At 35.7% G+C, this 26,753-nt stretch overlaps 1 protein-coding gene across 1 annotated transcript in view; it reads right to left on the reverse strand.

The window, feature by feature from the left end:
• LOC131665521 (uncharacterized) overlaps window positions 1-26,753 on the reverse strand; it is a 271,982-nt gene that overhangs the window by 149,157 nt on the left and 96,072 nt on the right. The window contains exon 3 of the mRNA XM_058937443.1: window positions 21,843-21,965. The gene's annotated coding sequence lies outside the window, so the exon portion shown is untranslated. The remainder of the gene's footprint in view (window positions 1-21,842; window positions 21,966-26,753) is intronic.

Below are 26,753 nucleotides of genomic sequence, written 5' to 3' on the forward strand. Positions count from 1 at the left end.
AGTGTGCGTACCGTAGTACAGTGTACGGGCTGAACAGACAGATGAAGCGATCGGGATGGCGCGGAAGATAGATTAGATTAGTTCGTTTATTGCGCCAATGAGGTGGAACCCCGTCTGGCAGTTTGGAAAATGTACATAACAAAATAATAATAAAATTTAAACATGACAAAAGAGGAGATGCAAGGATGAAAAGTGACGCATTTAACTATTTGAAGAAGATGAATTACGTGAAACTGTATGAGTAGTATATACGGTGAGCAGCGAGTTTCCAATGGCATTAACAGTAAACACTAAGAGTATATATGTAAAAATAAAAATAGAATAAAAATGAAAATATAGTAAAATAAAATATATAAAGAACAATATAAATGAGTTATCAGATAAAACGACAAAGTTAACAATAATAAAAGATGAAAAATAATACTAAGATAATAAAGACAATAAAGGTAATAGAAAACAATAAAAATAGTAACAACAACAAAATACTAAAAGTAGTAAAAAATAATAAAAATAGCAAGAGTAGTGAAGACGCGAATGGCACCTGTTTTACAGAAGGAAGGTCTGAAAAGAGGAAAGGTATAAAGGTGGATCGACGTGCGTTCGGCTAGAAAATAACCATTCAATTAGCTATTTCATGAACCATAGGTCGATAGAGGGGTAAGTGTGGGACGATGGATAATTTTGGGAGAACGCGGCTGGATTGACCCTGTTTGGTATGCGAGTATAATCGGACAGTGCCGGTACCGGCATTAACTTCTCGCGAGTCGCCCTCTCAATCCATGCTCTAGCCTCGTAGTTTAAGAATAGATCACGGGTCCAATCCCTAAAGTTAGGGATCCGATCGGTGGAGAACAGGGTCACGCTCAGTGAGTTGAGTATTCTCTGAGCAAGGATAGCAAAGGAATGGTTCCATGCCTCAGTTCGAGGGGCCTTGTATTCAAACGCCGACGGCGGGTGGCGACCCGAGCGCCGGATAATGACACCATCGAGCAGGACAGACAGGTTTTTAGCCAGGTAGTGCGGCGATTTTCTGGACACAACAGAGTAGGCCAGAACGGCAAGGGCTCTATACCTATTTGGGGTGAGGAATAGCCAGCCCAGGGCTAGTCTATGGTGCGTGATGTGGCTGTTTAAGGATAGAGAAGGTATGAAAGGGATCCATCCTATTACGAAGCGTACGCAGACGTTTTGTGCAACTTGAAGCTTAGACGAGCGCTCTCCATCAAGCTGAATACAAACCACTGAGAGGTAATCGAAATGTGGGAAAACGAGTTGCTCGACAAGAACTTTTCTGAGGGTAGTCGAGAGAGATTTCCTGTGGAAACGAAGTGAAGCCAGATAGCTGTATGCCCTCCTCGTCACGCTTCTCACATGTTCGGACCAGTTTAACGTGGGAGTAAGTGTCACGACCAGATTACGAGCACTGGTAACATAGTCGAGTGGAACCTCGTTGATGGTGATCTTCACGATGTCATTCAAGTTGATAGCCCTAACGTACTGTTCGCTGCCCAGTATCATGACCTTGGTCTTAGTGAGGTTCAGGGAGATACCGTTTCCTAGTGCCCAATCCGCTATAGCCTGCACATCAAGCTGCACCCTCCCCAAAGCCTCCGCAAGGCTGCTAGGATGACAGTGAAGATAGACCTGCGTGTCGTCGGCATATAGAATATAGTTCATGAAGGAGAGAACAGAGGGCAGGTCCGAGATAAAGATTGCAAATAGCAATGGTCCCAGAATACTACCCTGCGGTACTCCAGTAGCAACCCTGAGCCAATCCGACACCCTGACATCCTCCCCCATAACAGCCTGAAACCTGTCAGTCAGATAGCTAAAAAACCATCCCAGGACAGTGTCAGACAGGCATAGGTCCCTGAGCTTGACCATCAGACGACCATGGAGGATAACGTCGAAAGCCCTGGAGAAATCCAGCAGGACGAAGATTGTAATTTTACGCTCCTCAATAGCCCTGCGGACGTCATCCAGGACACCCAGGAGAGCTGTCTGGGTGCTGTGAAACCGCACGAAACCCGCCTGCCGTGGATCACGCAGCTTGTGGCGGTCCAGGTAAGACGAGAGTTGTAAATGAACGAGCCTCTCAAGCACCTTTGATACCTCAGATAACCTTGCTATCGTCTGATGTCCGATAAAAGAGCGGGCGAAGGTACTTTGGCAAGAGGGGTGATGAGAGACCGTTTCCAGGAGGTAGGGAAGACGCCGCACAGTAATGATTTGTTGACAAGATGCGTGAGAGATGAGAGACAAGAAGAGGAGACGAGTTTAAGCATCTTGACAGACAAACCATCAGGACCGAATGTTCTGGATGTGGACGAGTTTAGTGCATCCATGACCTCCTGGCAAGTGACCTCACGAAAATTGAATGAGGAGTGGACGTGAGGAGCGTTTGGGGGACTCGCTAAAAGGGCGTCCAAAAAGTCACGTGTCAATGGAGGGGACGAGTTGACTATGTTGGCAAAGTGGGTGTTTAGTACGGCTGGAGAAAAAAATTGAAACGGGGATGGAAGAGCGCGCCTTGTGACTCCCAAGTTTCGTAACTCTTTCCATCTGGCCTTGCTAGTGGCTGCGGAAGACAGTCTGCCTGAAATGCAAGAATTTTTTGCAGAGTCGAGGGCATTTGAGACATCGTTGCGTAGTCTTCGATACCCAGCGACGTCATTGCCCGAGCGGGAGGAGGATGCCAGTTTATAGGCAGCGTCACGCTTTTTCATAAGCGCAAGAATGCTCGGAGTCACCCAGGGTTTACGCCTAGAAGACAACTTGATGCACCTAAGAGGGGCTACCTCGTCAAAGGATTTTATGAGGACTTCAGTGAGAGAGTGCACCAAGTTGTCAAGGGGATGCACGTCGGCTTCGATCGACGGGTCGAAAGAGTGCTGCAGTCGTGTTGAAGAAATGTCGACCAGGTTCGAGAGAAGGCCCCTGAGGGTCCCATTTAAGGCCGCTTCGTCCACCCGATTCAAACTGCGGGACCTAATGACTCTGGTGATATGATTGTTAGTAGCGAAGCGATAGGTGAGCGAGATGAAATCATGACCAGCAATAAAAGGAGTATCAGACTTTCCAAATGTCTGGATAGCATTTAGGTCTTTCACTATGAAGAGGTCAAGAGTAGTGTGGGAAGGGGGATTTGTATCAAGACAGTGATGAGTGAGAGCAGTGGATACGAAGTGGAGGTTGTGCAGGTCAACGAGAGATCTCAAAGCTCGAGCATCCGGCAGAGAGCTGGAACCTAGGTCTGCGTTAAAATCACCGGTAATGATGACATTTCCGTACAGAGGGAGGTAAGTGGCCAAGCAGTTGAAAAAGTGTGTGGGAGAACAAGCAGAGGGACGTCTGTAAACCACCGCCATCAAAAGCTTGGTGTTGTCGGACTTTATTTCACCCAGGATGAATTCAGGCGTGTTATCGAAAACAGAATCTGAAGTAACTAGAAAACTGAATTTAAAGTGAGATCTGACGTACAGACCAACACCGCCACCCTGCTTTCCAATTCGGTCAAGTCTGAAAAAATTGAAATCGGGCAGAGAGAGGTGTGAGTCAGAGATATCAGGTGAGAGGAAAGTTTCGGCAATGGCTATGGCATCAAAATGTGTAGAAATGGCTTGTGCTTCGAGAAAAGTGACGGGGGGAATTAAGTCTGTTTATATTGATGTGGCCGACAACGAAGGAAGCAGAGGGCGGGGTATGGTCCCGGATTAGTTGGCATCATGGACCAGAAACTGGAGGAGATGAAGATGGGATGGCTTGAGATAGCTGGGTTGGAAAGACAGACACTGTCGGGCTAAAACAACCGTCTGTTTTGCTAAGTTGCGGAGCCGGATTTTTTGGAATGGAGGCAGTAGGTCGCGATTTTACCACCTGGGGCGCGAAGTTAAGGTTGAGTGGAGCATTTCTGCGAGTGCCGATCGGAGTGGCAGCCACTGCCATGGCACTAGAGGGCGGAGCGGCCTGGACAGCAGGCTGACCAGGAGGCAAAGGCGTGCAGGTGTCAAAGTCACTTTCCGACGTGATTGGGATCGGGGTGGAACGTGTATTCTCCCGCATATGGACGACCATACCCGAGACGAAAGGGCACGCGAAACCCAACTCACGACTGCGCGCGAGCGCCTTTACAAAGAGATTGTGGATCGGCTGCGGTAACAGCTGGCGGATGAAGACGGGGTTTCCGTGACCGCACTTAAAAATGTCCCTCGCCGTCTTCCCAGCGAGCCTGCCCGAGCGCTCCAGTATGACATCACGCACCACCGTTGAGTCGATACGCATGACGAAAGTGGACGTAGTATCGGTCGGATTTGGACGAGAACGAGTGGTAGTTCATCTTCTGGTGGCCACTATGCGACCACCAGCGTTTGGGCAGCCAATCGCCTCAAAAAGCATCCCGGAGACATTCTCCAGTGAACCCTGGAACCCCTGCGGTAGGCCTAGAATAAGGAGCTCGGAACGATCCTTGAGACCCACCACGGACTTGAGGCTCTTCACCTCGTCGGCAACACGATTGACTTTGGTTAGAATGGAGGTCTGGGTGGCTCTGATCTCGTTCCGAAATTCAGTGAATTCATTATTCACGAAGCCAGAAAACCATGCTGGTGGTTTGTCGCCCGTGGTAGATGCCATGCTATTCAGCAAGTGAGTTTGCTCCGTGCTGGAGGAAGGAACAGTGGGAAGGGCGGCCGATTGGTCAGCACCACAGAAGTCGCTCCGGGATTCCACTCTCGACGTCTTCGATGGGAAAAGCTCGTAAGGTGATGCCTGTCTCTTACGGCCTGAGATTTCGATAAAAGGCAAAGTACCAGCAGAAGCATAGTCAATTTGAGTGGAAGGAGGGGATTCCAAAAAAACGCAACCGGACTGACGAGAGTTGGCTAAAACCGAAGAGTGAAAAGAGCAGGCACGACAGGTAAAGGTCGGAAGGTCAGGGTTTGAGGTTATATGGAAACAGTGTCGATGGAAAGATCTATCGCAGGACTCGCACCGCAGGAGATTAGCATCCAGATAACTCAGCGCTTCACCACACTCGGCGCATGAAGACAAGACCATTTGATAAAATTGAATGGTTTGAAAATATAAAAACTAGTTAAGACAAAAATAAAAATTCATAAAATGTTTCAAAAAGTTTCCCATATCTCCTCCCCGGATCTCAAAACTTCGCAAGAAACTGTAACAAGTGAGATAATTTAAATGACCGATTGGCACGACTAGTTGAACATAGTTTGAATTTCGCGCGAAAATTTGTGTCACTGACCAGTCATAAACGGTAGTTGTGAAAAGTCTGGATTTAAGAGATTTGAAAATTGGCGCCTCAGTGGCACCAACTCAGTTAGTTAAGGATCAAAAATTGGCGGGAGATACAGGAGTAAAATGATGCCATTTACAAGAGACGGTAAGAGAATTCGCAAATTAACCTAGAGATGATTGAAACGCAAAAATAAATAAGTAACTTATCCGCAAAAATGAAATGAGAAAAAATGATTGGTGAAGCGAACGCAGAAAAATTACATTACAAAATTCATGAAAAAGTAAGAAAGTAAACGCGATTTGACACAGTCGATAGAATAAAATTAAAATTAAGACTAAAAATAAAATTGTCTAGCGTGTAGATAGCGCTAAATGAAAATACGACAGTATTAAACTAAATAAAACAAAACAAGATGAAGTAAAATAAATATAAATTAAAATAAACTTAAAGTTAAAATAGCCATCGCGATGACTAAGCGCAAGAACAAATTGGGTTAAAAGTAGTGATGCGGCGAAGAAATAGCACTGGCTATGAGGAGTCTCTCCGAAAAAATTCAAATATGTGGATAACGGTAAAAATAGTTGACACTGGTACTTAGCAGCAAAAGTGTTGGAAGTGTTGCATTCGGTGAGATGTGTGATGTTTAGTGTGTAGAGTGTAGCGGTCCTGGTGTGGAGGCTGTGTTGTTGTTTGTGTTGTTTGCAGAAGTGTATAGATCAAAACTCGTTAAAATTGGAGATTTGATGAAGGTTATGTTGTAATCAGGCAGGCGGTTTATTCATCCACTGGCCAAAAAATTGACTAAAAGCCAAGAATTTTTAGCAGGAAGCGCAGTGGCCAGCTGGACGAAATCGCCTGCAAAAAAGTGCTGCTCGAGGAAGTGGCAAAATTGAGAAAATGTATATTAAGGAAGAGAGCCTTAAAGACCAGTGTGTCGTTACTCACCGAGAGAGAGAGAGAGAGCGCGTGCGAGTCTTGTGTATCCCCGAACAAGCCGAGACCGATGAAGGTCGGAGAGTATCTAATTGAAGATTAACAGGGAACGTCATGCGCGCGGATTATACTGAGTTTGAAACGGTTTTCCCGAGCCGTCCCCACGACCTCGTCAACGTTTTCGTTTTCGGAGACACTCCCGGTGCGCGAACGAGAATTAGAGTGTGTGGCTGGGTCGCGCCCAGCCGTGTCCCGAAGGATACCCGGCACCAGTGCGTGTGGGTAACCGACGAGGTGTGCGGGTACGCACGTGAACGGTCATTGTCAATGAGCGAATAACAATAGGGATAGCAATTGCAGAAGCAATAACAACAACGAGTAACGACAGTTTTGGGTCAGCAATATTTGTGGAGCGAGCGAGAGAACGAAGAGCAACAACAATAACACCAGCGAGGCACTCATCGAGAAGGAGCGCACCAGTGCCGTCATTCAACGACGTGTTCCAACCGTCAAAGGGGCTGACGGTCGAGATCGGTGCCGTGTTCTCTCTTTTCTCTCTCTCTTGCATGTTTGGGCGTCAGCCGATAAGTGGGCAATGCGGCAGATCTGCCAACTATCTCGTTGCCTAAATTAATGGCGGAATTGTTGTCGATATTGATTGTAATAAGTAGGTTTAAAAGGGAATCGGCAGGCTGACCAGCCACCTTCGCGTCGCGATTTGTTGTGCCGTTCGTAGAGTCTATCGGCGTGAGATCGCCGTCTTGTAAATATGTTATTGTCGATTAAAGGATTAGTGAGTTAATCCGCTGTTGTTTTCGTTTGTCGTTGAGTCGCTCCTAATCCCGAATCCTAATCCGTGCTTTTAACGTGGTTTTGCTCGACGTGTTATTCAGTCGTGAGAACGTCTTTTGCTTCCCGAATCCTCGAAATAAATAATTTGTGCGAACGGCCACGAGCTATCCAGGTGGAACAGCTATTTCTCCGTTACACATGTTTCTCGATCGATTCAATTTGCCTTTATTATTTCTTTACTATCATTTTACAACAACTTATTGCTAGTTCTACCAATGAATTCATACAAGAAACATTATTATTCAAGTTTGTCCCTGATGACTGGTCAAAAGGCTATAATTAAGGATAATATAAATATTTATGTTACTTTAATCAAACAAAATAATGTAAAACCCAGTAAATTTAATGTTGCTACTTAAAGATTATATTTATGTTAGGAAGTATTCAATATACTAAATAGTAGTGCAGATGGTAACAATATTTTATTTATCTTTCTAAAGGAACAAACGTTTATTTAAAAGAAATAAAATTGCATTGATTCGACTAATAATAACACAAGAAAAAGATACCCAAATTAATCTAGTTATTACTGTATGAGAACCTGGTCAAATAAAGCAACTAACGTAATTGATAATCTGCTATATTTTATTTATAATAATCAATCGAAAACAACCACTTTATACACTATTACGTTACAGTATCACTCCTCAACGATTCACAGGGCTATCTGAATCTATTGAGTAGTTATTCTCAGACTGATATACTACACATCTTTTCGCAAAGTTGGTAAAAACTCGTATCAGTAGAAGGGGCAATTTATTTGAACATGTTAAATACTAGAAGTACGCTGCGAAGGAGTAGAGTGCTTGCAACTACGAGTATTAATAGGAATATTACGGAGAGATCTCCTGTATTTCAGATGTTACTGAATGATACTACTGTGGGCAAAAAGTAAGGTGAATTTGTTTGTAAAATGAAAAATCTTTATTTATTCTTCTACATCAATGTCATCCCCTTCGAAGTAATCCCCTCCCGATAAAATACACTTATGCCAACGTTTTTTCCAATCCTCGAAACATGCCAAATAGTCCCTTTCCGGTATAGCCATCAGCGCCTTCTTCGATTCAGCTCTTATCTCCTCAATCGACTCGAAACGCGTTCCCCGGAGTGGTCTCTTGAGTTTTGGGAATAGCCAGAAGTCACACGGAGCCAAATCAGGCGAATACGGTGGTTGCGGAACGATATGCGTCGAATTTTTGGCGAAATGGTCACGAAGAACGAGTGCAGTGTGAGATGGTGCATTATCGTGATGCAAAAACCAAGAGTTGTTGACTCATAATTCTGGTCTTTTTAGACGAATTGCTTCACGCAAACGACGCATAATGCTCAAATAATATTCCTTATTAACAGTTTGGCCGGGTGGAAGGAATTCATAGTGCACCACACCACGAAAATCGAAGAAAACTGTCATCATGACCTTGATTTTTGAACGACTTTGACGTGCTCTTTTCGGTCTGGCCTCGCCTTTAGCACGATATTCGCTTGATTGGTCGGTTGTTTCAGGGTCGTAAGCATAAATCCAAGTCTCATCTCCCGTAATCATGCATTTGAGCTTGTCCTGATAGTCAGAAAGCATTGTTTCACACACATCAACGCGGCGACTTTTTTGCAAGAAATTGAGCGTTTTCGGTACCAAACGAGATTTGACTTTTCGTAGGCCCAAATGGTCTTTCAAAATTGTTTTCACAGATCCTTCTGATATTCCGATCATATCAGTAAGGTCTCTAACAGTCAACCGACGATTTTCGAGCACTAATTCCTTCACTTTATTGACGTGTTGGTCATCTGTTGACGTCGATGGTCGTCCGGAGCGCTCCAAGTCATCAACACGTTCTCGACCCTCTTTGAAGTCTTTGTACCACTTATAAACATTTTTCTGCGACATGGTAGAATCACCAAAGGCCTTCCGCAACATCTTCAACGTTTCCGCAGCCGAAATTTCATTCCGCAAACAAAATTTGATGGCACTTCTTTGCTCAATTAAATCAGACATTGTAAAAATCGAAACATGCACTCTTGGTTGTTTGGTAAACACAAGCGTAAATATATTACTGATGATGACATTGACATGAAATTTGTCCCAGATGTCATTCGCAGTCCTACCAACTCAAGAAAAAAAGAACTAGCCCGAAATGTTAAGCCCACGAAGTTTAAATTGAAAATTCACCTTACTTTTTGCCCACAGTAGTATTTGATTTAAAAAAATTAATTAATCAAAATACTATCAATCATAATCAATTTATACTATACTAAATATTTATACTATACTAAATAATTAGTATCTTTAAACTAAATTACAATAAATCTAATACTTCGAGAGAAACCATAATTAATTTTTTTTAGATACTGATAGAGATCAGTTACGTTGGCTTGAAAATAATATTAACTCACAAGAGCTCGTGAAAGAAAGGTGGGAAAATATATTTCACGTTAGAAGATATCTTATAGAAAATGAGAAACTTATGACTATTATGATTATGAGAAGTTTCGCTGTCTACTCAATCTTAAGATGCTGAATTGGTATGATTTTTTTTATTTAGTATTTTAATACATTAAATATTTGGAAATGAGAAAATTGATCATTTATTTATTACTTATCACTGATTTGTATTTAGTTCAAAGTCTTTATTTATTTGAAATATGTGCATTAATTTTTCCTGATTTATCAGCTTTAATCAGCACTCATAATTAGTAAATAATAAAAAAATTGAATTTTTAAGCTTTTAAACGATTTTAAATAACTATATTCTGAGAGATCGTCGATTGTGTAGCCCTCGTTGATTATTCTTTTGACATAGAGCAAAAAATAAAAGACATGTCAGATGAAGCCTCAGTTCATTTGTTTTCAGCTGTTCTTAAACGTAATATATAAGTATAATAATCTTGATATGATTAATACTATTATGATTTATTCCTCTCTAATTTTTCGTAGATAATAAAAACAGTGTCATTTTATATCATCTTCCTTATCTGATTAACGCAACAAAGGCTAAGAAATAATTTGAAAATGACCATCCTGCTCCCACTAAAGTTTCGTTAGTAGAACGAAGATAAGGATTTTGCTTGCAAGTTGAGTTATTTATTATCTGTGTAAAAATGCACAATCTGATTTTAAATAATAATTTAATATGATCTTAATAATATAAAATATATTACTGTTTATAAACCCAATTATTTACTACCTACATTAAACAATTTAAAAGAGAAATAAAAAATATCCATATTCAATAATGATGTTCAGTGTTATGAGAGATATCCTAAAAATTAATAATCAATAACTTAAAAACTTCACTCAAATCCTGCGTGTCGCATCCAGTTTGTCCATGGGCTCTTCAGGAATATTTTATTATAAAACAATAAATAAAAAATGCAGTTAATACATTAATCAATACATTATCATCACAATAAACAAAAATTAGTTACACTCACAAATACTTTTTAAACATTATACAATGATTTTCTTTCAGTAAATCTGAAATCGTCAACTATGAAATCTATAGTTAATTATGTACATCTTGATACATGATATAGAAAGAACTAATCGTAAATACTTGGTTCTAACATCAAAATTCCAAGTTAATAAGATTATGAACAGAATTAACAGATTTACTAATTAGCAAAAACCTTTATGATATTACCAATTCCTATTTATGCTATAAAAATTTAAAAACTGTATTGATACTTAAATACTGCTTGCTAAGAAAATGTGTATCCTCCTTTTGATTAATTGTGTTGTTATAACTATTAATACGAATTATTTATAATATTTTTCTTTTTTTGTAATCACTTTCTCTGTCAAGGATCATTATATTATTCCAATCAAAACTTTGATTTAGATGCTCAACAATATGAAACGGAACTGGCAAATTGTCAGTTCCTATTGATTCTTTATGTTCATTTATTCTAATTTTTAAATTGCGTTTTGTTTGACCTATGTATATAGACGAACATGAATTACAATTGATTTTGTAAATTACACCAGTTTCATCCTGTTTAAAAGTCTTTTCTTTGTAAAGTTTTATGATATTATTTAATTTACGGCTAACAATGGGAACACATTTGATATTAAATTTCTTAAAACTATTACTACATTTATAAAAAAAATTCTGAATAAACGGCATAGGCAAAATTAAATTTTGGTTACATTCATTATTTTCAACATAATTGTCATGTAATATTCAATAATGATTTTCAATGATATGATTACAAAATGGTAAATCGTAGGATTTAAGTGAAGTTTTTAAGTTGTTGATTTTAATTTATAGGATAGTCTCATAACATTGAAAATTATTAAATATTGTATGACAGAGGAAATAAAACAATATGAAGAATATCCAACCTAACTTTTCAATCAATACCCGTTCTAGTCGAATCACTAGCAACTATAGAAGTTGCTTATGTAGTAGTAGACAGTACTTTATAGAGTTCGATCTGCCTTGAAAATTATAGATCTGTGCTTTAACGGTTATATTGCACTTGATTGTAAATACCCAAAACGAGAAAATCAAATTTGGCTTCTCTCTCATTCAAAAAGCTTTTTTAATATCGATTTATATTTAGATATCTATAACAGATCTGTTACTACTTTGATTGGACAAGTAAAAGATGTTTTATTTCCTTAAATAACTGTATCATAGATTATTATTTATTCTATATTTCAAAAGTTGTATTACGTTACGTTTTGAGTTGTTACTGAATAGAATAAGTTGTAACGAAATTGTGATTTTTGAGCTTTTAAACTCGTGGATGTTAATAGTATTCAACAATGTTAGATTGTTTACATTGTGGTTCAAAGTGGCTTAATCGAAAAAGGTTTTCAACTCATGTTGAATATTCATACGTTCCTTATACTTGCATAAAAAAATGTGAGAGAGTATTTAGTAGTTTTGAATCCTTTTCGACTAAAATACAATGAACCAGAATGCTTTGTCGAGGCGACATTTTTCAGGTATATGAAAGATAAATCTTTTATTTGTGCCATTAGTACCTAATGTTCAGACGAACAAACTGAATCACTTCGCAATGATGTATAGAGCATACAGAGCAAAAAACGTAAAATTACTCATTGCAAAGGCTACCTTAACGAAGCCTCTTCTTCAAACGCCTCCGAGCAGCAGGTTCACTATGACGCTTCCAACAAAGCAAGTGAAGCTATTCATTGTAATAGCAACGATAAAATAGTTTTTACATCAAATGCAGGACAGTCGATTCTTAATTGTGCAACTATTCAAAGAACTGCAAATTTTCTAAATGAAGTTGCATTTGATCCAAAATTATATGAATACTAGCTATATACGCACATTCATTCGTGTTGATGTACGCAATAGTAATATATATACGAGGTGTGATCAAAAAGTAAGGTGAATTTTGAAATTTAGCGGGCTACGTCCGTTCGATCTTCGACTTTTTTATTTGGTTATGTCGGTACACTCGTCTAGAACATACGTTCCAAATTTCAGCTTTGTAGTATGTTTGGTTTGTTTGTGAGAGGCATCAAGGTTAGAAGTGTTTTGCGTGCTCCACGATTTGCTGCTGTCTAAAAACATGGATCAAAGAGTTTGCATTAAATTTTGCATGAAAAATGGAATCAAATGTTCCAAAACACTTGAAATGCTGAAAGTGGCATACGGTGAGTCTACTTTAAGCTACAAAAATGTTTACAAGTGGTATAAACTCTTCCAAGAAGGCCGAGAAGACACCGACGACGAACCTCGTTCTGGACGCCCCAGCACATCAACAACTGATAAGAATGTTGAAGAAGTGAAGAAAATAGTGTTGGGAAATCGTCGAATTACCATTAGAGAAATTGCTGATGATATTGGCATCTCATTTGGTTCGTGCCAATCAATTTTGACGAGTGTTTTAGACATGAGACGTGTGTCAGCGAAGTTTGTTCCGAAATTGCTCAATTTCGACCAAAAGAAACGTTGCATGAGCATCGCCCAAGAACTACTGAATGACGTCAACGATGATCCAGATTTACTCAACAGGGTTATAACAGGTGACGAAACATGGGTATACGGTTATGACGTCGAGACTAAGACTCAATCGTCCCAGTGGAGGCATTCTGGATCACCAAGACCAAAAAAAGCACGCCAAGTTCGATCAAATGTAAAGGTTTTGCTTACAGTTTTCTTTGACTGCAGGGGCGTGGTGCATCATGAGTTCTTGCCACAGGGTAGAACAGTAAATAAGGAATATTACCTGCAAGTTATGCGCAATTTGCGCGAAGCAATCCGCCAGAAACGTCCGAATTTGTGGAAAAATAAAAATTGGCTTTTGCACCATGATAACGCCCCTGCTCACACATCGTTGCTTGTGCGCGAATTTTTGGCTAAAACCAACACAGTAACGATGCCACAGGCACCGTATTTCCCAGATCTGGCCCCCTGTGACTTCTTCTTGTTCCCAAAACTGAAGAGGCCCATGAAAGGACGGCGTTTTGCCACGATTGAGGAGATAAAGACGGCATCGAAGGATGAACTAAACAAGATCACAAAAAATGATTTTTTGAAATGCTTTGAGGATTGGAAAAAGCGTTGGCACAAGTGCATTATATCCGAGGGGGATTACTTTGAAGGAGATAAAATAAAAATTGATGAATAAATAAATATTTTTTGAGAAAAATAAAAATTCACCTTACTTTTTGATCACACCTCGTATATATACATTATGTAGGTAAACATTGAATGAATGAGATAAATGATGATGAAAAAAATGTAAATAAAAATTATGATAAAAGTAAATAAATATAAGTAAATAAATGAAATAAATGTAAGTTTCATGTATTGTAATGAACGAATGTATATTGTAGAGAAAAATAAAACTGATTAATTATAAATAAATAAAAACTGGAAAACTATAAAATCGTTCTGTTGTAGAGAAAAAAAATTACAATTCTTTTTATATCTAAATTTCAATAGTTAATAGAAATAAAAACGGCATGCATCAAAAAATTTATGCCGGTTATACAAATTTTTAACATCAAGCTAAGAGATTTAGATTGAGTTTTTTACATCAAGTTAAGAGGCGTACATTGGGAGAGCCGATTTCACTCTTATGGACAAATATTATCGATGTCGATGCATTATTGTAGTTTTTTCTTTCGATTGATAATCATATGTGCATGTTGATGATTGCGGATAATTTCAGGCTGTTTTATTACCTTAACGGTAACTTTTAGTTTGTTAGTGAAGATAAAGTAACGAACGCAATCATTTTGAAGTATTTCTGATATTAGCATAATTTTAGTTTAAAAATAAATTGTAAAAATCAAAAGTTTTCTTCTTCGTCTCATTTCATAATTAGTGTACCGCTCAGGACGTCTTGCCTTCACGGCTCGCAACATAAATAGTCCGGGTTAGGTAAGTGTTTCTATTTTTTCTACACAAATTATACATTGTGATATTATGCTGCTATAAGCACACATCAAAAGGAGCTGCTAAAAGTGCTCAAAAGTGATTTTATATGTGTATAAATGTAGCTATTAGTAGCATTAAATACTATAGATATTATAGACACGTGCTTTGATATAAAAATTAAAACCGAAATAGATATTGATCTTTATAAGCTCGTTATAGATGCTGAAGATACTAACATAATTTTAAATGGACTGCGACTGAAAGATATACACATTGATAAATTTTATAATATATTACGTAATTCATCTGTTGATGCGCATAAAAAAGTTTTTACGTGGAATCTGCGCAATCAATTATTAGTTCAAAAACTGTAAGTTGTTCTGGAAAACAATGGCTTATTCTTGTTCATAAAAATATAAAACATATACAAATTATGAATAACTGTGAAGAAAAGTGCGCTAAATGTATAAATGAACAGTAGATTTGTTAATACTATGATGGAAAGAAACTTTTCATTTATGATTCACTTAACTAAAACTCTCTTCACCTAAACGAGGAGCTTTTCTGTAACAGCTTTTTCCTTTTTTGCATTTTAAAAAAGATATATTTTTTGAGAAAATCCAAAATAAATTGTTTATAAATATAAATATTTACGAATCACACTTAATGAAATACTAAAAGAAATTAGGCTTTTTCTGTTTTCTGTAGAATCAGATGGTAGTTTATCAGAATTGCAAACTGATATTTATTGTCTAAGTCCAAGTACCTAAGTAAAAGAGATTACACTACTTAAATATGACCGCTTTTCTACAAATGATGCTCAAAATTACTTGCAAACTAATGTAATGAGTGGAAACTGGAAAATGACTGGTCACCCACCCAATCTTGATGGAGTTTTTTGTTACGCAAATATAATCATTCAAAACTTATTAAATTGTTCATCGATTAAGAATACTCTTGCAAGTAACTGTCGAGTTGATATTGAAAATTGATGGAATTTACTGGAATAAAGCACATTAAGTACGTTCAGTAAGATGTTCCTGAGTTTATCAATGATCTCTGTTATAAATTAGATAAATTACAGATGGTTTTAGAACATATAGTCATGTCTGTATTGGAATGTCTTGAGTGTAATTATAAACAAATTTTGAACCCTATACCTTAATTCGTTTTCCCTTTGACAGTACTAAGAAACTCAATAGAGTCGACAAAAAATTTAGTTTTTACTCTGCAAGATATAATAGACTGGAACCTAAGATGTTCTAATGCTAAAGGCATAAAATGTTATTTATGTGACAAATCCTCGATGAAAGAAGTACATTAATTGCTACAGATAATGATAGTTGGATTTGGCTGCTCAAGTTATTTTACGATGATGAACATTTTAATGAAAAGAAAATAGACAATATAAATATTGACGTATTCATAGTAAAATAAAAATTTATGATAAATTCTAGAGTTTCGAGTATGATATTTAACTTTGGTGGAGATAATAAAGGGCATTACATAAATGTGGTACGAAAAATTAAATCATAGTTATGATCGATGATTCGAATGTACAAACAAAACATTGCCGAACCAAATTCAAAATGGATATGTATTTTTTTACTAAATATTTATTTTACTTAAAAAAAAAAGTTCTAAAGATCAAAATATAATAATAGAAGGTATGCATCCAAAATTAAAACATCTTAATATCGAGTACGAAAAGAAAATTAGAAATTATTTCAACTAATATTAATAAACGTATTTGTACAGACAGAAATTAAGATAATAAATCTTTTATTCAATATAAAATTGATCAAAGGACTTAAAACTTTTATAAATAACAACATTTTCAAGTGAAAAATTCTTTAGAAGTAAAACACTGGATCAGAGAAAAAGATCAATCTGGTAATGAATTTCTGTTAAAAAGAATGTCTAATACAGAAAAAAATTGATAAAAGATTTTATTTCAATGATACTTTATTAAAAAAACAAAAAATGAAAACGGGCTTGGAATATCTAAATCAATTATGACGTATTTTTAATGAATATTTATATCATATTAATATTTAAAAAACCAGGTATTATGTGGGATCACAATATACAAAATCCGTTTAACAGAACATTCGCAATTTCATAATTTATCTTTGCAAAAAATCAATATATTTAGGGTTTGCAGTAAAACATGATATCAAAATTACATATCCTAAATGTTCTTATATAAAAAGATATAAACCTAAATATTATTATATTTTTCCTTTTACCATTTCCTCATCCATGTCTTTATAATATACGTAATAGTTTTTGATAGATTGGAATTTCATCGTCAAATAAATTACTGATCTGAACTGTAACTCGTGTAAAACCTCAAACTGGTATCGCAATCACACTTTTTCCACAAATAATGATATTGTAATTATGCAATTGCAATTGTTTTACATAGACAAATCTGGTCATGAAAACAAAATGAATGACTATATTGTAGAAGATATTCGAAATAAGATTATGATCAATAACCAAACTTATGAAGTAGTAAGTATAACTATTCCACTGCGGTACTGATCTTGAGACAGGGCACATATCAGTATTACCAGGCAAGCTGATACTTGGACTAAAGTTGACGATTTATATATAAAATTCCTTATTTTTTAATCATAGTAAGAATGCATACATTAATATAATTTATTTCACAAAAAATAAATTTTGAATCAGTATATTTAACTGGAAATAAGGATACAATTTTTTCAATGAATGCTATTCAGAGCCATCATAAGTTAAATTTAAATAAAAAGACCAGAAAGCGAGAACGATATGATGACTTTACAATCAATTTTTCAAAACGAATTAAGTATGAAGAAGACAATGAGATGAACGATGATTTTGCGTTGAAAAATTGTAACGATCCTCCCCTCAAATATGTATAAAATAATTCAATTCAAGATTCACAATCAGGATTGAAATTGCCAGATAACATATTACCCAACTTTTCAACCAATCTTAAGAATAATGGCTCAAAAAGATAACAAAAACGCTTCAATAACCATAAATATTATTTACACAAAATCGAAACAGTTAAAAAGAAAAGGTAAGTTTTACCTTAGCAAGAAGTGCAATAAAGAACAAAAAAATCTATATAAACACCTAGAAGTAAAGATTTAGAAAAACAAAAATAAAAATTTGAAAAACCGTAAAAATTATCGATCGCACAAAATCGAAAGAAATTTGAACCATAAAGCTAAGTATAACCTTAACAAAATTGCAATATATGCAAAACATAAAGAAATTAAAGCATCAAATAATTCTAATTAATCGACTGATAAACATACTCAACTATATGATTTAGAGCAAAATTTGCTAACAATAATGGAATTATCGCTTCTCTTAACATCATAATTTATAACTAACGCAAATAAAGAAATCAAGAAATTGAAAAATATAGCCAATAAAGAAAAGACAAAGTTGAATAATAAAGAATACTATAGGTTGTAACGAGTAGGCTCGTTAAGAGGTAGATGAGCGAGATTTGAAATAGCGCGCCATGCGCAAAAGACCCGCGCAGCGAGAAAGAGAGAGAGAGATAGCTACGACACGCGGAATCGAGAGAGTACACGTGAGACCGGCAAGCGGGTAGCACGCGTTCGAAGATCCTTTGTTCCTATTTTTTTTGTGTGAAAAATCGGGTGGACTAGTGACACTGCTGAGTGAGGTTGAGCAATTGTGAAGAGAGAGCACTGTGATTGAGGCTGACACCCTGCTACGACTAACGTACGAGGGCGGCGGATTCGAAAACCATCATCCGAGCGAGGAGATCCGACTCGTCACCCACAACACACGGGGATCAACTCATAGGCCTCCCGGCCTCGACCTTCGCGTAACCAGGCTTGAATTATAAGGCGAAGCTGTCTGCAGCAGCGTTCGTCCGCGTAAGTCCCCTCCGATGTAATAATATTGCGTGCGTGAGCTCCGATAAACGAACATACATAAACTGCGCCGGCCGCGCGCCACTCGAAATTGTATTGTCTGTCTCTCTCTCACGCGTACGTGTGATTAGGATGTGCGTTGCGAATCTCTCGGCCAACATGGAATGCGCGCTAACGTGTAACTGAGCAACGAATAAAATCTGTTGTGAACGTACCGAGCAAATCGGCAGATTCATTCGATAGCACCGAATTCTCTCCACGTTCCCTTCTCCCCCGCAACGTTTTCTAAGAACCTACAACCACCGCTCTTTCGTATTATTTCGTGCTTTCGCGCTCGTTTTCAGGCCGCGCGTCCAGTACAGAGCCAGCCAAAAGAGGAAACGGCGGTATCATAGATATTTTGTTAACGGACGGTGATTTGCTTCCGAAAACTACACAACCGTTACAAGGTTACATGCATGACTGTCAATTACGCGCACAAATATAAATGTTCTAATTAATCTGTACCATCATTAGATGAAAATGACCTGAAGAAAATTTATCATGCAGGTATAATAGTTTGCAATGAAATCGTTCAGAAACTACCAAAAACTTCTTATATATCTTGTGAAAAATTAATATAAAAACATTCTTTGAAACCAACCAAAGATGTCAAATGTAATCTTACTGTGGAATTGCTGGATTTAGGTCCAAACTTTTGGAAACAACTTATGGTATATTAAAATAATTCTAAATATATCATCAACGATAGAAATATCTGTAATACTTGCTCGCAAAAATTGAGAAACAATGACCTTCATGGTGTCTTTTAAATAATTTTTACGTGAAATTTACCCCTGATAAAATTAAGTCATTAAATATGATTGAAAAAATTATTATACAAAGAGCTAAAGTGTTTCAAGCTGTAGAAAAAAGGTACGGTCATAAAAAATATATACCATATTACGCTAAAATTGATAGCGTGGTTGGAATAACTATTCATTTATCCTTGTCACAAGAAGTAACTTTACAAAAAAATATATCCCGATACGAGTCCCTTAACCAGTGATCACGAAATATATACGAGAGTGGGTCATGAAGTCCTTAAAAAATCCAAGAGATTGCACTCAAAGCATCCCAACTTATGTTGTACCAGCAAGCGTCACAATTGAATAAAGTACTGCCGAAGTTACAGCCAGATCCATCGAGTAGTTCTGTTTTTATCGTCGATCAAAGTAAACAACTTTTGTTTGTTGTTAACAATGGAAGAAAGTGAGTTCCGAGCGGTGATGAAACATTCCTATTTAAAAGGCCTTACATCGAAACAAATCAAAGCTGAGTTAGATGCAGTTCATAGTGTATCTGTCCCTGTGTTTGCAACTGTTTACAATTGGGTAAATGAATTTAAACGTGGTCGTACATCGACTGCAGATGAATATCGTTCAGGCTGTTCTCTAGACGTGAGCACTCCGGAAATGATCAATAAAATCCACGACATAGTGTTGAGTGACCGAAGAATAAAATTGCGCAAAAATAGTTGAGGCCACAGGGGTTTCAAAAGTATTACAGTCATTTCGATTTTGCATAAGAAATTGGACATGAGAAAAATTTCAGCAAGATGGGTGCCGCGTTTGCTCTCAGTCGAGAATAGACGCAGTTGAGTGGTGGCCATTGAGGCCCTCTTGGCGCGCATCCACTTTCTGCGTCGATTCATAACTGTAAACGAAACGTGGATACACAATACACTCCTGAGACGAAGAAATAGTCAAAACAGTGGATTGTGAAAGGTCAACCAACTCCAAAGAAGGCGAAGACAGTGAAATCGACCGGCAAGGTTATGGCCACTGTTTTTTGGAATGCACGTGGAATCATTTTCGTCGACTATTTAGAAAAAGGACAATCACCGAGGAGTAATAATATGCGTCGTTGTTGGACCGAGAGCGAGATAATAAAGGAAAAACGTCCTCAATTGAACAAAAAAAGATTCTGTTTCATTAAGACAGTACACGAGTGCACACTTGCTTAGTTTCAATGGCTAAAATTAAGGAACTGAAGTTCGAATTAGTAGACCATCCATCGTATTCACCAGATTTGGCCCCTAGTGACTTTTTTATATTCCCAAACCTAAAAAAGTGGCTTGCTTTACAACGATTCATCTCAAATGAGGAGGTCATAACACAAACAAATGGCTATTTTGAGGAACTTTCAAAATTATTTTTTTCTGATGGCTTAAAAAAACTTGAAAAACGTCTGGAAAAGTGTATCGAGCTAAAAGAAGATTATGTTAAAAAATAAAAAAAATTGTTTTTCTATCTTTTTCTAAGGACTTATTAACCCACCCTCGTATTTTAATTCGTACAAATCCGACTAAAAAAAGGTTATATAGAGAAATTATGACAACATAAAAAAAGTTTGGCAAGCATTGAAATAGTTAAAAAAATCTTATATATTAAAAAATCAAATTGTCTAACGATCCAACAGATCTTAAAGGCTGTTTCAGAAATATGAAAATAGAGTACAAAGATAATATCAGTTCTAGTACTGATATCTGTGTTGAAGAAAACGATATTGATATTTATGATGCAGAAAAATTTAAAATTTCAAAACGTGAAGCTATGCTAACCCCAAAATTAGAATCAGATCCTTTTTATGCACAATATACGATAACATCTTTGTTTTCTGAAAAGCTTGAAGGTTCTGATATAAAATTATATTAAATGAAAAAAACGTATGCTGAGCCTTTGAATAGTCACAATAAATATTTGGATTTATCATGCTTTCCAGACATACATTCATATGGAAGATATGGTCAATAGGATAAGAGGATAGTTCCATTAAGAGACAGCGATTATATCAAACATATTCTTTTATCAAAACACGTTGATTTAAAAAAAAGTATCCAATTTCTGTTTTTTTTATTAAATGATAATTATATAAGAAACATTAAAGCAGGAATATACCATTTATTAAATGTTCTTAATACGCGTGATAAATATTTTACAGGTCATTATTTGGTAAAATTAGAAATAATCTTGAAGAAGTCAATCTCACAATAATTTTTTCTCGAATAACAAGAATGGAAGCTTATTGGAAAAAGGTAAGAGATGCTATGATGGCTAAGTATGGACCTGTTACATTTTTTATTACATTAAACCCTGATGAATATATGTAGGGTACGTTAGCGGATTACTAATGCAAAGTAGAAAGACTCACGGGAGGTAAATATTATCCAATGAACTTTTTGCGTCTCATCCTGTAGTAACTTGGATGTACATGAACAACAAATTTCAAGCGATTTTGGCTTATATTTATTCTAGTGTTAATCAAATAGGCAAAAATATGCATGATTATTGTTGAATTAAGTATGAAGGAAGAGGTCTACCTCATTATCATTGCATCTTTTGGACAAAAAATGCACCGATGTATAGTTTATTAACTAATAAAGAGGTTAAAGTCTTTATTATTAAGCATATAAGTTGCAGGATATCAAATAAAAAGATTTCACCTAATCTTCATAGAAAAGTTATAAGTCATCAATATCATAAAGATAATACTTACTGTAGGCGAGCAAAACAAATTAAAAAGGGGACGATCAATAAATGTCACTTTGGTTTTCCTCGACTGATTACTAAATCTTTTAACCTTCGAAGCATCACTACGTCTATAGCTATTCGTAGGAAACTGAAAAATAAAGTTCGATTTTATAATCTAGTAAAGATAGAGGGAGAAAAATATATTAATGATTATATTTCTCACTTTTTATTGGCGGTATATACTATTATATTGGTGGATTATACTTCACAATTTATTGGCGGTTCGTCATATTTTTTAACAAATTATGTTTCTAATTATGGAATTAAAGGGGAAAAAAGTAATATTAATTTCACAAATATAGGTTAAGCTATTGCTGGAGATAAAACGCTAAACAGTAAGCTTTGAAGTTTAGGTTGAAAAAATTAAATCATCGTGAAGTCGGAGCCATACAGGCCGCCGATGTTCTGTTGGGACATCCTAAATATAAAACTGAGAAAGATACTGTTTTTCGTTACATTGACGTTAATACGAACAGAAAAAAAATTAAAACCATATATCGAATCTAAAAAATCATCCAATAATTGCAAGCATATATTTTGTGACAGTTTCTTAGATTATTATCCTCAGCGTCTAATGGAATTGGAAGAAATGTGTTTGTAGGACTTTGCAAGATGGTTTGATGTTTGGAAGAAAAATCGTGTTAGAAAAGCCTTATTTTATGAAATTGAAAATAGGTAGTATATCAAAAAAAGAACTAAGTCATACATAATTACTCATTGCAAACCCCCAGAAATATAACCAGAACCATATTTTTATGCTACATTAATATTATTCAAGCCATGAAAAAATACAAAGGAATTAAAAAGTAACGAAAACACGTTTTTCAAAAGCGTTTATCAAAAATCAAAACAACTTGGCTGATGCTTTTAAATACCATGAAAAGTTAAAGCAATTTAAAAGACCATGGATAATGCAAATAAATTAAATAAGCAACAACTTATGCAAAAAAACAGTCTGTCAAATAAATCCAAATCGAACAACTTCGACGATTATGTTACATTAGAAGAAGGAAAGAACCTAAAAGATATTTAAGAAATGATTGGAAATTTGGAAGCAGATGAAGTACTTCAGTTTCTAAATTCAATGAAGAATATTTAAAAAAATTTCATCTGCTTTATTGTCAGATTAATCTTGTGTGAGGATGTTCATCAGCGGTCCTGGGAATTGGAAGTTTTCTTATTGAAACATTAGTTGTATGGAATGAAATAAATAAAAAGACAAAAATACAACTGTAAGTGCTCCGACCGGTATTGCTGCTAACAACGTAAAAGGTTTAACTGTTCACAGATTATTGCAATTCAGCATTCGAAATCGAAGTCAACTTAAACAGAATTATCTTCTCAAACTATAAAACAAGTAAGACAGAGCTTACTAAATATTAATTTGATTATTATTGACGAAATATCCATGGTGTCAAATGCGACGGTTTTGTTTATTTATCTACGCTTAGCGGAAATATTTAATATGTCGAATATGAAATATGGTTGGTTTGGTAAAAATATATAATTTTTGGAGACTTATTGCAATTACCACCAGTGTAAGCAGATTTTGCTTTTGTTGAAATGACGTAAAATAAAATGGATAAATATGTTAAGTCGCTGGCTACGTATAATTTGTGTACTCTATTACTACAACGAATCAACAATTAATATAAGACATCAATTTACAATGAAACATTATCCAAATTAAGATTAGGGATTGTAACTAATTCAGACGTAAAGTTATTACAAAATAGGAAATTAAAATTCAGAAGTGACGATTCTGGCGTAATATTAAATGAGTTATGTGAATACTTGAACAAGTTACCGCCTGACAGTGTTTGTTTATTGCCAAACATGAAGAGGTATACAATTTTAAGTGATACTATGCTAAAAAGGAACAAGTCCAATGCAATAAACTTAGTAAGCATCGATGCTAAAAAATATCCGCAAAATTTACAGAAAAAAATTTCAAAATTATTACTTGATAAGGATACTAAAAATAAGTATGGCTAGATCAAGTAATATTTATTAAATTTGGTTACAGAGTCATGATACGAAGAAATGTTGACATTTAGATCGTACTCATAAATGGAACAATTGGTACTATGATTTTAATCACTAGAAACAGTAAAGGGGACGTTGAGTCTACCAAAATAAAATTAGAATCCGATATATAATATTTATTAAAAAGAATGGTGTATCACTTCACATTAGTGGATAGAATTGATATTACAGAAGAGTAATTTCCTTTGTCACTGAGTTGTGCAATTTCTATTCACAAATGTCAAGGCTTAAGCTTAAACAATGCGCTAATTGATGCTGGTAATAATATATTCGATCATGGGCAGATCTGGATTGCATTGTCTAGCGTTACTAATAAATAGGTTACATTGAATAAATTTTAACCCTACGTCTGTCAAAGCAAACGCTTCAGCTATTTTAGAATACAATGGAATAAGAAAAATATACGTATATTGTCCTAACAATTCAGTACTTCATAAAACTAGTAAAATTGATGATATAAGTTATATATCAGTTATGAATAAAATATTCGATGATAGATGAGCAATTAAATCAAAAATATTAAATGAACAAAAGAATCATGGGTTAGTGGAATCAAATTGGAATATTAGAAGACTGCCTAAGGATGATAATGGTTAGGCTGGCTCTTGTTTATACAGTCTATTCAGCACTAAAACTGTTAGAATTTGCTCATGAAAAACACTGCTCTTAATAATTTAAAAAATTTATTTTGTAATTATGTCGACTAAACTGTCCTATTTGGTCCGAGAAAGCCTCTCTTAGTATCCCGGTCTTTCTGCAATCACAACTCATGCAATTCAACGTATAAAAAACTGAGAGATACACTGTTTTGAAGCTTAAGATCTCTCCTTTCTAATGGTGTACAGAAAAATGTGATAAAAGGTTGTTAAATATGAGAAATTGTTCTTTAAATAAAAAAAAACCACGACTATTTCAAAATTTTTTTTGTAAAATCGAGTTTTCCGAATGATTCTCGGTTTGCAATTCAATTGGAAACTCAATAACTGGTGGCATAAAAATGTCTAAGCTTTCATAACATATGATTCTAAGATTGATTTTTTATCGTAGTGTGTTCAAAATGACGCGTTAATGACGATATTTTTGCCAAGACATTCATGAATTTTTTCCTTGAAAAGTATGAACTTCTTGAGAAAGTGAAAAAGATAAGAAAGTTCTTAGAATTACTTATAAAATATATTAAAATTTTTTCGAAAAGTTTTGAGAAAATTTTTTTGATTTTGCAAATTGTCAAATTTTGAAAAATTTTAAAATTGCTGGAAATATTTTGAAAAAATTCAAGTGCATTCTTTTCTCGATTCTAAGAACTTTTTATTCTTAGTAATTTTTTGTATAAGTTCATTGTTTTTAAGAAAAAAAAATTCTCAAATGTCAACATAATTGCAGAATATGTAATTATACATCCACTAAATAGATCGCTAATCTGCCTGTTGCCCGATTATTACTAACGTGAAGGTCGACAAATACATATTCTTTCGTTTTTTTTTATATTTTAGTGATTTTTATATATTTTGTTTTATTTTTTAGTTATTTTTGACTTATGATTTTTCAGAACCCCTAATTCATTCTTCTACTTGTTCAACATGTTATTAAGAAAAACATTGTGTACAGTAATATTTGTTGCAATCAATGCATAGTATCTGGTAGTCCTTAGATGACATCTTCCGTTGGTACATTAGTTTCTTGTTCTAGAATTGTGCTTGTGAGATTTGAGATCATGTATTTTTAATTGCGACAAATATTTCCTACTTACTTCTTTACAAATGTCTTTTCTTTTCATTACTTTTTTATCTTTCTTTCTACAGATATTGCTAATTGTTACAGTATTCGTTATTGACATTTCAATAATCCGCAAGAAAATCTGAAATAGACACTTCTTTGAACTTATACTTGTTGTACGAAGAAAAAGCACAAGGGAACTTTAATTTCGCTCTCTTCCCAGTAGTCCTTGAATATCTTTCCATTAGCTTCAAGGGAGTTACATCAGCTGCCGTAGTAAGAACGGAGACTTCTTTTTAGTCAATCACACTGATAAAATTCATCTCACTGTTACGATCATAACTCGCTTTATTCGTTCCTCGCGGTGCTTTTTTTCAAAATCATATTGTTGTTTTGCTCTATCTTTATGGACAGTTTTTATAGATCGTAAGCAACATTTGTTCAAGTGAATGACTAAATCAGACAATTTTCTTTTTGAAAGGCTACTTAGAAGTGTATTAACCATATGTAATACAACTATGGAGCCAAGTGCACATGCGGATAAATTTATCCTCACGCTTGTATCGTTTTTACCATGATAAACATCCACGTTGAATATATATATATATATATATATATATATATATATATATCCATTTACTCCACATAAAGCCTAAAGTTTGATTCCGTACCGGTCAGGTTTAGAAGGTAAATATTGCTTTAGGTACGTATGACCAAAAAAATCGAAAAAAAATCTAAATCGTTGAATATTGTTCCTGAATAATTCCAAGATATGACGCACTTCCCTAGCTTTATCATTATTACTCTTATTAGAATTGTAACGGAGAATATGCGACCGTTCCCGTCTGGGTAGCTCGCGGCCGTCCGTACAAATTATTTATTTGGGGATTCGGGAAGCAAAAGACGTTCCTACGACTGAATAACGCGTCGAGCACAACCACGTTAAACGCACAGATTCGAAGTCGGGATGAGGAGTGAGACATCGGCGAATAAACACAACAACGGATTAACACACTAATCCTTTAATCATCAACAATCGACTACAAGACGGCGATCTTAGGCCTGTACACTACGAGCGGCACAATAATAAACCCGAACGCGAAGGTGAATCGGT

The sequence above is a fragment of the Phymastichus coffea genome, unplaced genomic scaffold (assembly GCF_024137745.1).
Source record: "Phymastichus coffea isolate CEN01 unplaced genomic scaffold, Cenicafe_Pcof_1.1 PCOF00003, whole genome shotgun sequence".
Classification (NCBI taxonomy): Eukaryota; Metazoa; Arthropoda; class Insecta; order Hymenoptera; family Eulophidae; genus Phymastichus; species Phymastichus coffea.